Raw genomic sequence first — 18748 nt, forward strand, 5'->3', positions numbered from 1 at the left:
ACCTAGGTAATGCGAGTTGTGCTAATTGTTCAGCAGGCACTACGTAACTGTCAGGAGTACCAGTAAAATGGCCATGCACTGCCTGCATACAGCAATAGTGAATACGACCCAAAATATTTCTCACCACTGAAAGTCATGTGGGTTGGTATGGCTCAGGGAGGAGGAGCCACACACCTATGCGTGTTGCTAAACTGACCCAACAACTTACATGAATGGATAAGAGATTAAGTATTACCTCAGGGGGACCATGCTAACCTTTTTACATTAGAAACAAATATTAGATATTATTGTATGGTTCATTTTTGTTGCAGTGATATTTTCATTAACATTTTCTGGTTATAAAGCAGCATTGCCTGCTATTTGTTGGTATCCCTCCCTGCAGCCATTGCCAACTAAACCCACAGTGATGGCTGCCACACAGCTAATAAATGTGTAACAGGACATGGTGGACTATGAGCGCTGGAGCAGGTAATTTGGGAGCAGGGCTTTGGCTACATATTCATTTGGAACGGACTGACGTGATATACTTTCCCATGAAAAATACATTGTCCCCATCATTCCACTTTCAGGTACACATTCATTCTGCATAAAGGCAGTCAGAACTCTGCAGGAGCCCTGTGCCATAAGGCTGAGGAGAAAGGTCCAGCTAACTGCAATATAAAGACATCTCTTCTGTGAGCATGGCAAGACATACAGAAATGGCATTGACTCGCTGGCATTCACAAGCTATAGACATGCATTACAAATCTGAAACTTCTGCTATTGTTGCCCTGAAAGGCTGCCTATTTATCATCTCACAAGACAAGCAGAATGATCTTTATCTGGATTGCCCACTTTCTGACCCAAATTCAGGGGTTTTTATGGAAAATTGCAGTCAGTTTGATTGATGAAATCCAAAGATGTCTAAAATGGAACCAAAGATCTCCAACTGTGCAGGCTCCCAACTGTGGCCTTCAATGTTCGCATTGTTCCTGCAGAAAAAGTTAAGAAAACAAGCAAAAGTTAGAGAAGTTTTGTTTAAAATGAAGAAGAAGAAAAAAAACCCATCCAACTCTGAAAGAAGATACCAATTCTATTATGCCACTTTTACATGTGCAAACTGTGAGAAAATTACATGTTTCCCACATAATGAACAAAAAGATGTTTCTCTTTTCTCTTAAAAAATTAGGAAGAGAAAAAAAACTATTCACAAGGGCTTGAATAGCTTTTCAGATGTTTCTACACTGTATATACGGAGATATAGAGCTGGGGGCTGCTTGTTGATTTTCTGTCTACAGTAGCTTAGAAACCACATAATATACAGCACCTACTCACCGTATGATCAAAAAAGTTACACGCTGGGTTTTATATAACAATGTCGTTATGAAAACAGAAGTTTTGTGAAACAATCCACTCAGATTTCAGGCTGAAGGAATTATATGCATCACTAAGCTGATTTGCAATATCTAGCTGTTGCTATAGGTTACTATTTAATTTCTTATGCTTGGTACACACCGAGCAATTTTCCCATCAGATCGATGGAAAACTTCCTGTCGTTCTATCATTTACAGCATGTCTCACCTGTTCCCAATCGAGAAAGGGATCAATTTAGTGTAGTACTAATCTCAAAATGTATCCCTTTCTTGAGCAGAAGCGATTGGACATGCTAGAAATTATCAGACAGGAAATTTCCCTTCGATCTGACAGGAAAATTGCATGGTGTGTACCAGGCATAACTCACAGTTAAAATATTTATTTTAGTTTTGAACTGGGTAATTCCCATAAGGGGAAATTTTCACCCATGTTAAGTTGCAAAGGTAAGCAACATGTGCTTCCCTGGCTGCCAAATTTACTGTAAAATTGCTGTATGCTCCCTGTGCACAGCAGCTTTACTGGAGGTTTGTGCATATGCCCCTAACTGTCATAATGACTTAAAGTGAACCTCCGGACTAAAAATCTACTCAGCAGCACTGAAAAGGCTTGGTGTTTCTTTAACAGTTTCACAGCATCAGAACTTTGTTTTTCTTACCAAAGCATCATTTTTAGCTGCATTTTTATCTAAGCTCCACCCATCAAAGAAAAAAAGCCCAGGCTTTTTTCCCCTGATGCTGTGCAGAGCATGATGGGATTATCTATGTTGTTATTCACGTTGCCTAGCAACTGGGAGAGGTGCTCAGGACACAGGACAGTTGGAACTGTATCTCATGCTCCCTGTCACCTCCTTTCAACCAAAAAGATAGCTGCCATCATGAAATCAAACATTTTCCTGTTCTTTTAACAGTGTGGGTAAGAGATTATATTACCTATCTATTTTAATTAACATAACTAATGTAACTTAATGACAGTATGTTTGTTTAGGCTGGAGTTCCTCTTTAAGTGTTACCAGGTAGTAAGGAGGTGCTGCAGAGAACCTACTAGGAGAGACTACCTCACTTCCTGTTAGACTACCTCACTTCCTGTTAGGCTACCTCACTTCCTGTGTGACACCACAGTGAGAGAGAAATCATTTTTAGAGAGAAATAATCTTTCCTGTGGGGACAGAAACAGGAGTAACAACCTTACACAAATTCTAACTGAATACATAAGAACATGATACCTTTAATGACTAACTGTACAAGATTGCTTTGCACGCTTCCGAAACTTTAAGTTTCTTCTTCAAGCACGTTTCAGAACTGGATCAGAACCGTACCTGAAGATATCTGAAACATGAGATACCTGCATGTCTTTAAGTTTCTTCTTCAGGCATGTATCTGGTATCTCATGTTTCAGATATTTTGGTATGGTTCTGATCCAGATCTGAAACATACAGTTTTAGATGCAGAAGTTACGATTGCACCAGGGCCCTTGGACCAGAGGGGCCCACTAGGGCCAACTTGATTCTATGCCGATAATGAACGCCTCTATTTGCATTGGATAGTGGTAACCTTTAACAAACTGGTTTCTTACTCCAAATACATCTCTCTGATACTGCAGCTGTTCTTAGTAGGTTTTGGGGCTCCATATTAATAGAGTGCTTGGGGCTCCTTTTAAAACTCGCACTGGAGCCCCAAGCACTTTAGTTATGTCACTAGGCTGCAGAATACATGTGAAATGAGTACAGTGTGGGTACTGATGAGGCCACAAGTGTAGAGTCTACAGGAAAGCTATGGTGTGTATTATATGTCTAGTACACTAGTAGAACAGGATGGAGTTCCCAATAACTCTAGTGCAAGGAATTATGGAAATAATCACATGACCACACGAGAGAGGTACCAGTACTCTCCACAGCAACAACCTACCCAGATCCCATTCCCACCCTGCCCAGTGCAGTTTTCATGAAATCTCTGCCTCTGTGATGATACATCATACTGATACTGTTGTGATAGAAGCAACTAAACACTGATGGGGCTGTACACATAAATTGAAAGTACAGCCAATAGTGCGGGTATCAGTAAATTGCACTTAGCTATACAGCCATTCAACTTTGCAACAGTCCTACTGTTGATCAGCTGTCCCTAACTGATCCCCTTCTCCTTCATCATGACACCTAACCCTAACTTCTTCATCTAAAGTAAACCCCTTCCTGAAGCTTAACCTTAAGGTGAACCTGAGGTGAGAGAGATATGGAGGCTGCCATATTTATTTCCTTTAAACAATACCAGTTGCCTGGCAGCCCTGCTGATCTATTTGGCTGTAATAGTGTCCCAAATCACACCAGAAACAGGCATGCAGCTAATCTTGTCAGTTCTGACAATATTGTCAGATACACTTGATCTGCTGCATATGCTTGTTCAGGGTCTATGGCTGAAAGTATTAGATGCAGAGGATCATCAGGACAGCCAGGCAACTGGTATTGCTTAAAAGGAAATACTAGAAGGAAATACATCTGGCTGCCTCCATATCCCTCTTACTTCAGGTTCTCTTTAAATCTAACCAACCCCTACAGTATTCCCTAACACTTGCCCTCCTAAACTTATGCCTAACCCTAGCCTCTAAACTTACCAATACTCACCTTCTGACATCTTCATCCCCAATGCCAGATCCAAACTCCATGGAGTGACAGCACAGCGCTGATTACCATCAACAATATATGTTTTGGGCGCTGATGCATAACACAAGCTGTTTTGTATCAGCGTTGAGCCCAAGCTGTTGGCTGCAGCACATAATTTGAGTACCGGCGCTCAACCACATTGAGCACCAGTTCGCAGATTATACACTGTAACTGATACTGGTGATTGGCCATATATAATAATTGCCTTGGATCTCCATTGGCTCTATGGCAGAACCACTGTGGGAAAAAATCAATAATTTCCCTGCTGAAAAGTTATCCTTACATTTCTGTGTCTAAGTGCCTCCTGAAGTGTATTTACTTATTTAAGTGTATGTTGTTGTGTCGATTCGTTTGGACAGGGAAGGGGTAAAATCATTTAAGCCTATTCAACATTTAGAACAATTTGTAACTACATCTCCTGCAAGGATGTCAGTAGCAAAGGACAGCATAGGTGTTGATCACAACCAATAAAATTCCAGCTTGAAAAAAAACAATTGTTTATTGGTGTAAGCAAATGTCTTATTTTTTCTACTGTTGTTATAAATCGCTGCATCTCGTATATTCAGGTTAAGCCCCACAATATGAACCTATAGCTGAGCACACCTTTTGATCTCCAGGAATGAGAATGCTGCAGGATTGAAAGATAATTGGTTTCTTCCCTTCTGCAATATTGGTTTTTTGCTCACTCTCCCCCCAATTGGCTTGTTTGCTGTGATATATTGCCTCCAAATATTGTCACCTGCCTAATCGTCCTAAATTGCCGCTCTATTATTAATTATACGTGAAGCATGGCTGCTAGACATGTTACAAAGGTTGTGAGGCTGATGAATGGGACCCCTTCCAGGGAAGATCGTGGTGGCTGTTTTATGTCCCTTTCACCCTGGAGAACGCACAATAAATCTTCCATGATTTTAACCACGTTTACACTCTCTCTGCTCCAGGCTAGAGACATCGTGTTAAGATTGCACTGGTGTATACCAGCCCCGAGAGCAGCTGCTCCTAAATACAGACAAGTCCTTGTCAATTAAGGCTGGGCTGAGCCGCTCCATGCATCCCTCGAGCACGCTAGCTGCCAGTAGTGCGCAGCCCCTACAATTAGCATCTAGTAGGAAAAAGACCTCCAGGGCATAACTCACAAGGCACCATGGGAAAGCATCGCCATCATCATCATAAAGATAGTGCAGTCATAGCAGAGACAAATGACCACATCAGTAGATGACACTAAGCAGACAAGTCTCCAGAAGCCGGTTGCTGGAAAGCTGCACATCCCCTTCTCTTTGTGCCTTGGCCAAGCTGAGCTGTGGTAGGCACGCACAGAAATGTGAAATACAAAAATACATTGATTCATCCATGAGTGTGTGTGAGCAGAGGCCTTCTGTTGTCTGGCTGTGTCACCTCCAGCAGCTGCTGCCAGGCTTTGCACCCAGGAGTCTGCCCTTTGGCCTGTAAAGAGCTGGACAGGGCAGCTCGCTGCAAGGAGAAAGTAGGGAAGAAATTTCAGGTCAGAGAGGCCAAGCTACCATTCTACAGTGGCCAGAGCATTGGGAGGCCAGCAAAACAAAAAGCCTAAGCATTAGGAGGCCTGCCCCGTGATTAGCCGAGCTGTTTGTCTAAGTAATTAGGATCCTGGTATCTTGGAGGGAAAATACTTGTTGTACGAGGCTACTAGGGAGAATAGAAAGGTTGAGCAAGCGGAGATATTTTCAAGACTATGGAGAGTGACGGAAGTTCAAGAACAGAGCAAACTCCAAGTGCAACTCGGGACAGCATCCCAATAGAAGGATGACAATGGAAACTGTCCATTAAGGAGCGATGTACTATTAAATATGGAAACATCCAGGGAAAAGGCCACCCGGGTCAATAAAAGTCAACAAGAGAGCAGGTTAAAGGGAGAAAGAATTTAATATCAAAAATACATAAATCTCCAAATGAGGGCAAACGCACAAAGAGAAGAAAAGAGACAAATGTCAGAGCCAACAATCCCTACATAATGGCACTAATAAAAGGATGCTCCATCTTGTTAACTTTTAACACAAAGGATAACAAGAAGATAAAGGGATAATGGCCAGGCCTTCAATGGAGATTCTAATGAAAGAATTCCACATGTCACTTGTAACAGATTGACTTCAAGACATTTTTGTGCTAGTAAAAACACATTTTCCTGGATGTAAGCAAAGATGATTCTTATTACTAGGCCTTACTTTCTCTATGTGATGCTTACAAACGCAAAATTTACCACAAGGCATGTTTAAAATAGGCCGCAATGAGCCGAGTTTACCAGTGCTCACTCCCAATTTGCTCTTTGCAACTAAGAAAGTCTGCTGGAGAATACAGTTTCCACCATTGCCCTGAAATTTGCATAAAAATACTGTTGCATTTGACAGATATCAACATGATTTCCATTAAAATTGCACAAAAAATACCAGAGCTTTATCAAAGTACATAAGGCGGCTATCTTCTCTAAGCAATGGTAAAACTGTAGTGCACTGTTCCCCAACCCTGTCCTCAAGGCCCACCAACAGTGCATGTTTTGTGGAAATCCACAGAGGCAGTTAATCAGCTCTGCTGAGACACTAATTACCCCACCTGTGCATGTTTTTGGTTTTCTCCAAAACGTACTGTTGATGGGCCTTGAGGACAGGGTTGGGGAACTCTGGTGCTCAGACAGTGCATAGCAATTTTTCCAGTGCTTAGCTATGCACATAGCACAAGTCATGTTACGTACACAACGTGTGCGGTGCTCTTACAATACACATGCCTGTTATAGAAGGAATGCAAGCACTATGCTGCTTGTGTTAACACCATAAAATTGCCCTGCACTGCCACTGCCTCTTTCCAAATGTTTTTAAAATGTACAACTGAGTTTGAGGTTGTATTTTCTCCCCCCCCCACACACACACACACACACATACATTTCCTGTTTGAGAATCTGACTGCTAGCAGCCCATATGGATATAGTCTCAATCTCTCACTGCATATCCACCTACTGAGTATACAGTAAATTTACAGTATTTTGAATGGTACAAACACCAATAATTACAAGAATTCCTGAAACCCTCGACACATTTCCTGAACCAGAGTTCACTTCTTCAGGAAAAGGGATTGGACAACAGATATAAGTGGTGTTAAATGCAAGTCCCATTGCCAGTCCAGGACAAGTACACCAAGTCCACCTTCACGAGGGACAAATATCATACATATCATACCTTAGGAGTAAGATTAAAAACTCCAGGTGTCGGCGGCCATGCCTGAAGCTGAACAGGGAGATTTCAATTCACATGTGTTTAATCCACCCAATTTTGCCTAAATGGATCCTTACACTCCATCCCCAGCCACAAATCGAAATAACATTTAAAATTATATTAATCAAAGTATTCAAATATTACAATTTTGTGGAAATCAATACTTTTGCAGCAAAAAAATCCTGCTTTACAGATCTCATCCCATGAGCTGAAGCAGGCTGAGTTGAGCTCTAGAGGGAACCTCTCTGAGCCGGACTGCTGTTGCTTATATACCATCATCTTGCTGTTTAGACTGCTAGGGGGAAGGCACAGACTGAACTTTGAGGACAATGTAAACTACAGCTATGAAAGTCTGTGGTCCAGGAAGTCTGGACCAGATAGATTATCAATGTGATATATCTGACATCAAGAAACCTAGGAGTTTGTATACATATAAACCTGCTCTTGCACTGAATGCATAAACAGCACTAGGGAAACATTAGCGTCTGGAGTGGGGGTTTAATAGGCCTTTACAGATATAGCAGGAAAACTTTCTGGAGCTTTTTAGAACTGGTGCAAATAAAGTGTCTTCTATACTTGCTGTCATCCTGCTTAGTAATCCTTATTGGTTGACTCTGTTCTTAAAGTTTTTTTCTACCTAAGTGCAGATGATGCGCTATGAAAGACTAGCTGTAACGCATCAGCCCAGTCTGACAAGACTCTCTGAAGCATATAAGCAGAACACCAGGCAGGCAGCCACATAAACAGATAAAATGTAACCCTATGTAAAACATATTTGCCTTCCATTTTTGTTTTAAAATCTGTTCACAGAGTCCTGTGATTCAGATATCCCAGCCAGCATAATCATCTCTTTACCTACATCTTTCCCCCTGTGAAGTTTACTAACCCATGCTGGTCAAAGCTCCTCCCCTGGATGTTGATTGAACAGTTTGAAGGCATCATGACGAGCCATCATTCTGCTCTGCTGCCCTATAATCATGCTTACAGTGCTGGAAAAGGCTTATATACAGACAGATTCACATACGTAAACACCTTAAGTGAGAGAGACATGGAGGCTGCCATATTTATTTTCTTTTAAACAATACCAGTTGCCTGGCTGTCCTGTTGATCTTTCAGGCATCAGTAGTGTCTAAGTCACACATCTGAAACAAGCATGTGGAAAATCCAGTCAAACGCCTGATCTACATGCTTGTTCAGGGTCTATGGCTAAAAGTATTAGAGGCAGAGGATCAGCAGGACAGCCAGGCAATGTGCATTGTTTAAAAGGAAATAAATATGGAAGCCTCCCTATTTCTATATTGCTCTCACTTTAACTGCTTTAAGACTTTTAAAGGGTTAAGGGATATCCTATCTCTAAATATTGCCTGGCTATCGATTCCCTGCTCCTGGTTGGATGGTCGTATGTATGGTGGTTGCAGCGGCCCCTTCTCTTCCTTACTCTTAAAGGGTACCTGAGACGATTAGAAAATAGTTGTATAAATATCTGGGGCTTCCTCCAGCCCCTTCAAGCTGACCGGTCCCTCGTCCTCCTCCTCTGCCTCCTGGATCCTCCGCAGGTGGGCCGGTATCTTCGCCAGTTGGCACTGGTGCAGTCCGGTCACACGCGGCCCCGCAGTTGGGAGTGTTCTGTGCCTGCGCAGTAGTACTGTGCAGGCGCAGTACTACTGTGCACTGCAATTTTACCAATACTTATAAGTTGCATACCATGCACTATGGAAATATGGCAAATAGCACAACCTGTGTTGTATACATAACGTAAGTTGCCTTATTTGCACAATGCATGCTATGTAACTGGCGTAAGCAACAGTTCATTTGCTATCACTGCCTAAGCATGGCACTCTATACACTTTAATGAATTTGTCCCAAAATAACTGCCATTTCAGGAGTGTTATTTTAAATTTAAAGCAGCTCCATTATGATGTTAAAGGAGTCAAAACTGTTATGATTTCATATACGTCATTCTTTTGAGAGTCGAGTCCAAAATGCCTGTCAGTGTATATGCATTGCAAGCCTCATACGGTCTTCTACTAACCAAGACATTCTCATTGGCATGTCAAATTTTTCTACATAAGAATCTATGAAATGAGCCATATGGAAAGTGCTAGCATACAAAGCGTAGCAGGGAATTCCTAGCATGTAATAGCTTTATTATAAGCCCCGGATCAATGGCTCAGTGATTTTTCAGCCAGTTCACAAAGGTCATGCACAGATAGACCCAGCATGAGATGGTCTGCTGCAGCCTTCAGCGCTACTGTCAGCAAGGGGTAAGTAATTGTGACATAGGGCTGGTGCCTGGTCTGGTGTCTGATGGCAGAGAGCGAGAGGAGGTCAGTGCTGGACAGCCAGTCTCTGGGACGTAGCCCCGGGCCTAGACACACAGCCAACACCATCCATCTTAGCCATTAGGCTCCAACATGACTCTTCTTACATCAGGCTTGTAGCCTGCACACCGAAGAATGGATAGGATTGTGTCTATACTTGGCAACCACTTAATTACTTAATGTTAGTTTCCTTATTTAAAGGGTCAGTTTGAGGTATGACAAGAGGGCGTGAGAAAAATATTCAGTGAAGCCAAAAAATATTCATACATGTAACATTTTCCTTTGCTGTCTGCTCCACTCAATGAGTGCAGTGATGCTGGACAATGGGAACTTGACTGAGCAGGCCCAGACAGTAATGAATGGCTGTGGAGCGGGGACAGTGCCGGATGCCATTAATATTGGACACTGTGTATATATTTGGGGTATTCATTCATTTGCTTTTACTAAGTTATGATATGGGCTATTTTTCTGCAGGCTAGTTTGTCTTGCAGTTTCCTCCTCTGCCAAAATGGAACATATAGTTTCCAGTGGACTGTATGTCTCTACTGGAGCCAGGGCTTGTCATTAGACTGCAAGGCACTGGGACAAGTGTCTCCACTTTGACAATGTAATAGTTCATTCAGCAAATGGTAAATGTCATATTCAAGAAGAGGAACTTTTTACAGTCAACAGCAATTGGCAGTACATGGAAATCTGAACTTGTGATAATAAGGGGAAATATGTTTCAATAAATAATCCAAGCTGGAGATATCTGAGGCTGGAAATAAGACCACATTGTCGCTTGCAAGCTACAAAACATGGCATTATACAGTGGTATGCGAAAGTTTGGGCAACCTTGTTAATCGTCATGATTTTCCTGTATAAATCGTTGGTTGTTAAGATAAAAAATGTCAGTAAAATATATCATATGGGAGACACACACAGTAATATTTGAGAAGTGAAATGAAGTTTATTGGATGTACAGAAAGTGTGCAATAATTGTTTAAATACAATTAGGCAGGTGCATACATTTGGGCACTGTTGTCATTTTATTGATTCCAAAACTTTTAGAACGAATTATTGGAACTCAAATTGGCTTGGTAAGCTCAGTGACACCTGGCCTACATACGCAGGTGAATCAAATTATGAAAAAGAGTATTTAAGGGGGTCAGTTGTAAGTTTCCCTCCTCTTTTAACTTTCTCTGAAGAGTAGCAACATGGGGGTCTCAAAGCATCTCTCAAATGACCTGAAGACAAAGATTGTTCACCATCATGTTTTAGGGGAAGGATACAGAAATTTGTCTCAGAGATTTCAGCGGTCTGTTTCCACAGTTCGGAACATACTGAGGAAATAGAAGACCACAGGCTCAGTTCAAGTTAAGGCTCAAAGTGGCAGATCAAGAAGAATCTCGGATAAACAGAAGCGACGAATGGTGAGAAAAGTCAGAATCAACGCACAGACCAGCACCAAAGACCTACAACATCATCTTGCTGCAGATGGAGTCACTGTGCATCGTTCAACCATTCGGCGCACTTTACACAAGGAGATGCTGTATATGAGAGTGATGCAGAGGAAGCCTTTTCTCCGCCCACAGCACAAACAAAGGTATGCTAAAGCACATTTGGACAAGCCAGCTTAATTTTGGAATAAGGTGCTATGGACTGCACTGTTATTTGGGCATAATAAGGGGCATTATGCATGGAGGAAAAACACCACAGCATTCCAAGAAAAACACCTGCTACCTACAGCAAAATATGGTGGTGGTTCCATTATGCTGTGGGACTGTGTGGCCAGTGCAGGGACTGGGAAACTTGTCAAAGTTAAGGGACACATGGATTCCACTCAGTATCAGCAGATTCTGGAGACCAACGTCCAGGAGTCAGTGACAAAGCTAAAGCTGCGCCGGGGCTGGATCTTTCAACAAGGCAACAACCCTAAACACTGCTCAAATCCACTAAGGCATTCATGTAGAGGAACAAGTACAACATTCTGGAATGGTCATCTCAGTCCCTAGACCTGAATATACCGTAATTGGAAATCTGTGGTGTGAGTTAAAGAGTGCTGTCCATGCTCAGAAGCCATCAAACCTGAATGAACTAGAGATGTTTTGTAAAGAGGAATGGTCCAAAATACCTTCAACCAGAATCCAGACTCTCATTGGAACCTACAGGAAGCGTTTAGAGGCTGTAATTTATGCAACATTATTATTATTATTATTAAATTATTGTAATTTATGCAAAAGAAGGATTTACTTAATATTGATTTCATTTCTTTTTTGTGGTGCCCAAATGTATGCACCTGCCTAATTTTGTTTAACCACTTAACGACCACCTAACGCCGATAGGCGTCGGCGGGTCGTTAGTGGTCTTGCATGGAAACGGCCGCCTTTCCATGCTAGTTCACGGAGGGTGTCTCCGTGAACAGTGTGCGAGCCGCCGATCGCAGCTCGCACACGTAAAGTAAACACGCGGGGAAGAAATCCCCGCTGTTTACATCATACGGTGCTGCTGCGCAGCAGCGCCGTAAGGCAGATCGGCGATCCCCGGCCTCTGATTGGCCGGGGATAGCCGCATTCTGATTCGCCGGCATCTGATCTCCGTCCTGCTCTGCCCATAGCAGGAAGGGGAGGCACGGAAGGGGACGGAGGCGGAAAATGGCTGCGGAGGGGGGCTTTGAACAGCCCCCCCCCCGCCGAACGAACAGAGCCGGCGGCGATCAGACCCCCCCAGCAGGACATCCCCCTAGTGGGGAAAAAAGGGGGTAAGTCTGATCGCCCAGCCTTATTGCTGATCTGTGCTGTGGGCTGTAGAGCCCACGCTGCACAGATCAGCCAAATCACCCCTGGTCCTTAAGTGATTAAACAATTATTGCACACTTTCTGCAAATCCAATAAACTTCATTGCACTTCTCAAATATTACTGTATGTGTCTCCTATATGATATATTTAACTGAAATTTTTGTATACAGGAAAATCATGACGATTAACAAAGTTGCCCAAACTTTCACATCGCACTGTATATTGCGGGGTACATGTTGTACACACTCATGCACACACATACCCATACAAATCCTCCTTTCCCTGTCATTACACTATCGATAAAAACCTACTAAACATCATATTTTTAGTGAGTTCAGAAGACACAAATTCAGAAGACATCAGAAGACCACGTAACTAGTGCTGCTCCTTGTAGTTCCCTAATAATAGGGCATCTGTATTTAACCAAAAACGGATTTATCCTTTTTCTGCCACTAGGCCAAGTATGTTGTGGTTCCCCTTCCATGTGCAGCAGCCCCCCTCCCATTCCATGTGCAGCCCCCTCTTCCATGTGCATCATCCATGTATGCAGCCTCTCTTCTTTCATGTACAGCTCCCTTAGGCATCAGTTTTCCTTTTTCCATGTGTTGCTCCCCATTTTCAGCTTCCTCTTTCATATGTAGCAACCCCTCTTTCATGTCCAGGAGTCCATTTTGGGCTGCTGCCACCCTGGGCCTTTGTGCTCATTCCCCCCCAAAAAATAGCCCTGTATTTAACACACTTGCACAGCCCTATTATTAATACCCTTTAAGGGAACCTAAACTGAGAAGGATATGGATTATTCCTTTTAAAATAATACCACTTGCCCGACTCTCCTGCTGATCTTGTGTCTCTAATACTTTTAGCCACAGCCCCTCAACAAGCATACAGATCAGGTGCTTTGATTGAAGTCAGACTGGATTAGCTGCATGCTTGTTTCAGGTGTGTATTCAGTCACTACTGCAGCCAAAGAGATCAGCAGGACTGCCAGGCAACTGGTATTGTTTAAAAGGAAACATCCATATCCCTCTCAGTTAAGGTTCCCTTTAAACCTCCTACCTCATCTATTTTGCCATGACAACCTCCTCCATAGATGCTATGTAAGAGGAATTTGTTGAGAATGGGAGGAGTGGTGCTCCTGGTGCCACTTAGGTCTGGTTTCCACTTGGACCGATATTTATTTCTAAGATGGACCCAGCACTTGTGCTGATGAGAATACACATCGGAAACCCTCTAGCGTGCCATGCATTTCAATAGGCTGCAATACCACTTCGGGGAAACACTTTACCTCTTTTGCCAATGAGCCCTAACCGAGTGGCACCCATCCAGTCATCCCTGTGATCCATTGGCAGAATCTGTATTGTGCATATGGTGTGGCATTAGTACACAACTCTGCCTGGGGTTTGATCTATACATAAATGTTTCTGTATGTTGATCTGGCCACTGGGATTGCCATACACGCACTTTCCTCTGAACCGTCAGATTGCAGGAGTGGCTGGATGGGTGCCTAACATATAAGGCATGTTGGGATGTTAAAATAGAAAATAGGTTTATGGTTAGGGTTATGCTTAGCTGAAAGGAAAGAGTTAGCATTGGTATTTGGCAAGAAAAGGGTTACGTTTAGGAATTGGGTTAAGGTTAGAGCTATCTGTTTGGGTGTAGGCAGAAACTGGCTTGTGTGTTTGGTAGAGGACACAAGGCAGGTTAGGGTTAGGGAGAAAGCAGAATACAGTGGCTTGCAAAAGTATTCAGCCCCCTTGAAGTTTTCCACATTTTGTCATATTACTGCCACAAACATGAATCAATTTTATTGGAATTCCACGTGAAAGACAAATACAATGTGGTGTACATGTGAGAAGTGGAACGAAAATCATACATAATTCCAAACATTATTTACAAATAAATAACTGCAAAGTGGGGTGTTCGTAATTATTCAGCCACCTGAGTCAATACTTTGTAGAACCACCTTTTGCTGCAATTACAGCTGCCAGTCTTTTAGGATATGTCTCTACCAGCTTTGCACATCTAGAGACTGAAATCCTTGCCCATTCTTCTTTGCAAAACAGCTCCAGCTCAGTCAGATTAGATGGACAGCGTTTGTGAAAATCAGTTTTCAGATCTTGCCACAGATTCTCGATTGGATTTAGATCTGGACTTTGACTGGGCCATTGTAACACATGGATATGTTTTGTTTTAAACCATTCCATTGTTGCCCTGGCATTATGTTTCGGGTCGTTGTCCTGCTGGAAGGTAAACCTCCGCCCCAGTCTCAAGTCTTTTGCAGACTCCAAGAGTTTTTCTTCCTAGATTGCCCTGTATTTGGCTCCATCCATCGTCCCATCAATTTTGACCAGCTTCCCTGTCCCTGCTAAAGAGAAGCACCCCCAGAGCATGATGCTGCCACCACCATATTTGACAGTGGGGATGGTGTGTTCAGAGTGATGTGCAGTGTTAGTTTTCCGCCACACATAGCGTTTTGCATTTTGGCCAAAAAGTTCCATTATGGTCTCATCTGACCAGGGCACCTTCTTCCATATGTGTGCTGTGTCCCCCACATGGCTTGTGGCAAACTGCAAACGGGACTTCTTATGCTTTTCTGTTAATAATGGCTTTCTTCTTGCCACTCTTCCATAAAGGCCAACTTTGTTCAGTGCACAACTAATAGTTGTCCTATGGACAGATTCCCCCACCTGAACTGTAGATCTCGGCAACTCGTCCAGAGTCACCATGGGCCTCTTGACTGCATTTCTGATCAGCGCTCTCCTTGTTCGGCCTGTAAGATTAGGTGGACGGCCTTGTCTTGGTAGGTTTACAGTTGTGCCATGCTCCTTCCAGTTCTGAATGATCGCTTGAACAGTGCTCCGTGAGATGTTCAAAGCTTTGGCAGTCTTTTTGTAGCCTAAGCCTGCTTTAAATTTCTCAACAACTTTATCCCTGACCTGTCTGGTGTGTTATTTGGACTTCCTGGTGTTGTTGCTCCCAATATTCTCTTAGACAACCTCTGAGGCCGTCACAGAGCAGCTGTATTTGTACTGACATTAGATTACACACAGGTGCACTCTATTTAGTCATTGGCACTCATCAGGCTATGTCTACGGGCAACTGATTGCACTCAGACTAAAGGGGGCTGAATAATTACGCACACCCCACTTTGCAGTTATTTATTTATAAAAAATGTTTGGAATTATGTATGATTTCCGTTCCAATTCTCACGTGTACATCACTTTGTATTGGTCTTTCACGTGGAATTCCAATAAAATTGATTCATGTTTGTGGCAGTAATATGGCAAAATGTGGAAAACTTCAAGGGGGCCGAATACTTTTGGAAGCCACTGTATTGGGATAGTGTTAAGGTATGTTTGGGGTAAGGGTGAGAAGAGACCAAGAGAAGAAGAATTTTGTTAGATATCACGGTTACTTTTCCAACCCTGCTAGCTGGCCCAACATCCAATCTACCAGGTGCCAGGATAGTAACACTAAAAATACACATTCACACCCTAATGTCACATCTTCTGTATTAACAATGCGCAACAATGGGGAACAAAATATGCATCTCAAACTGGCTATGAACCATTTAACTAGGTAATCACAGAGGATCATTCATACAGCATACTCTACCTAGCTGTTTCCTACGTTCCTCTAACATATACAGTATATGATAAGGTAATATATTTCTTGGTTGTCCTTATAGTAACTAAATGTGATAAGCAAATATCTAGGAATAATACTAAACAATTACCTTGAAGAGGCACCTTAAAGAGTAGCATGTAGTAAATCATTCAGGATACCAAACTTTTACATGAATTCTCTTTGTTTCAGCATCAGAAACACTTCCTATATCTATATATTGCTGTATTGTTATGTAGCCCTGTAATGTCACAGCCTAGGCTGAGCTTGGCAGAATTCTCCTCCCAGAGCATTCTGGGAGGCTAGATATTATTTCTACTGGCTTCAGAACACTGAGCAAATAAACATTCAGAATCAGCAGTGATGCACCTGCCAACACTAAAGATATCACCACCTGTGATAAATTTCAGAATGTAAATCATGGTAAGGAAAGAGTGTGGCAAGATTTTACAATGGGCAAACACTGACTAAATAATTTATAAAGTAATAACCAATAATAACAAATAAACAATTTTATTCAATACATTATCTTTACTACAGTTCCTCTTTAAGATATATCTTAAATTGCCCCTTTTGTGCCCTAATAACATGCCCAGATTGCCCATGCTGTGAAGGCAGCCATGTTTGGAAAAATCACTAAACTCCGCTGAGTGAATCTTGTACAAGAATCCACTTTATCTTTACAAGCTGTGAGATTAAGGATGATAAAATTCTCCCTCCAGACCATCAAACAATTCCAGCTGCCATTAAATAACATCTCAATTTAGCGATGGTTTGGAGCGATGTTTGAAATCTATTCTGGTGGGAATACACACACAAATATTGTCTCCCCCTCCCTGCACTGGGCAGATCACCTCTGGGAGCGCTCCTGCACATCTCCCCCCACTAGCACTCCATTAAAGCATAATTTTTAATATATATGCAATAAATGTTCACTTTGTTAGACTGAATGACAGAAAATAATATCGGCAAATCTTAATTTCCATCCATTACCACCAAATCATTCGCACATCGGACATATTTGCTTTTGATTAATTTATTTGCCGCCTGGCTTTGATGAAGCAATAACAGTTTTGGGCTCATTTTGGCACTTGGTCCATGGGGGGCTCGGCAGACCCTCCCTGGACCTCTCATGATTTGTGTCTCTTCTGGCTGGAGGGCTGCAAAAGCCTTCCCAAAAATATTAATTATTAATTGCTTAAAATTAATTTAGCCATTGCAGTCATGTGACCAACAGGGTCATCTGTCTCCGCTCTGTTTATCTCTCTACATGCTTTCCTGGTGATCATATCAAGAACACTGGTACCTAGCATGTATTTAAAAACTTACAAAATAATTAGTATTAAGGCTCCTTTTACACTTGGTGCAGTGTGATTGTTAACGGCAGCACTGCGCTTGAGAAGTCGCACCACGCGTTGCTACCAAATCAGTGAGGCGTACTTTCCATTGAAGGTTTGCCTCAGTTTCGGGGTTACCACCCCACCACAAATGCAACTCTTGCAATGCCATGACAGGACACGCCGCAATACACTGCTCGGCGTTAAGAGTGGTAGCCCCATAGGACTATCTCTACTTCTGCATCGGGATGCAGAGGTTTTGTGCAATGCCGTCATTCAGCTCACCCTGCGCCAAGCTCACCGGTGGCAGGAAAGTTTGTATGCCTAAAGGTGCCCATACATTACTCTTTTCCTTTATGATCGACCATTCCATATGAACATATTATCGGATCAGAGGAGAATTGATTATGTTCCAAAAGATAAAGAATTCCATACCTGTAGGACAGGAAGTGGTTGCTGGTGCTGGATCCCTAAGGCAACCGTAATCCATACAATTAAAGGAGGGATCCGCACACAGGCTTCAATCTAGAACGATTCAAATGTATTGTTCCATCATACACGTACAGACCACTTATCGTACACCAACGATCGTTTCGGGGCCAATCCGGTCCCCTTTGTCAAGGCAAGGGTAGAAAATACATACATTCCATTCTGCTCAGTCAATGAAACGTGGATGATATCTGGTTGAATCGACCAATTTACTCAATTAGGCAGGCTGAAAAATATTGGTGAATCCTTAAGGAATTGGCTATTGTTCACATTATTTCAATTAGCACAGAATCATGTTTTGGTTTTAGAGCATGGAGGGACAACATCGTTCAGATAGATTAGTGAAGGACAATCACCACGATCTCACTCGCAGTGTGTGGGCCACTGTAGTTGATCACCCAATAAAGTTGATTGCTTAATTGCTCGATGGAAAATCGAATGAAGTAATGGCTGAATGGTTAAGGGCTCTGCCTCTGACACAGGAGACCAGGGTTCGAATCTCTGCTCTGCCTTTTCAGTAAGCCAGCACCTATTCAGTAGGAGACCTTGGGTCAGTCTCCCTTACACTGCTACTGCCTATAGAGTGCATCCTAGTGGCTGCAGCTCTGGCACTTTGAGTCCGCCAGGAGAAAAGCCCAATATAAGTGTTCTGTGTTTGTTTTTTTGAGTAATGTACACTAGCAATGCGTACTACCTAGGTAATGCAAGTTGCGTTATTTGCGCTACATAACTGGCATAAGTACTGGTAAAATTGTTGTGCACTGCCTGCACATGGCAATTTTACCTACGTTTTGTGCAAAGGATTACACTCACCTAAAGGATTATTAGGGACACCTGTTCAATTTCTCATTAATGCAGTTATCTAATCAACCAATCACATGGCAGTTGCTTCAATGCATTTAGGGGTGTGGTCCTGGTCAAGACAATCTCCTAAACTCCAAACTGAATG

The 18748-nt window shown here is 42.5% G+C and overlaps 1 long non-coding RNA gene across 1 annotated transcript in view; it reads right to left on the minus strand.

The window, feature by feature from the left end:
- Positions 1–694: 694 nt before the first annotated feature.
- LOC137546123 (uncharacterized) overlaps positions 695–18748 on the minus strand; it is a 125062-nt gene continuing 107008 nt past the window's right edge. The window contains exon 6 of the long non-coding RNA XR_011026182.1: positions 695–971. This is a non-coding gene — a long non-coding RNA (uncharacterized lncRNA). The remainder of the gene's footprint in view (positions 972–18748) is intronic.

This window comes from Hyperolius riggenbachi, chromosome 1, assembly GCF_040937935.1.
Source record: "Hyperolius riggenbachi isolate aHypRig1 chromosome 1, aHypRig1.pri, whole genome shotgun sequence".
NCBI lineage: Eukaryota > Metazoa > Chordata > Amphibia > Anura > Hyperoliidae > Hyperolius > Hyperolius riggenbachi.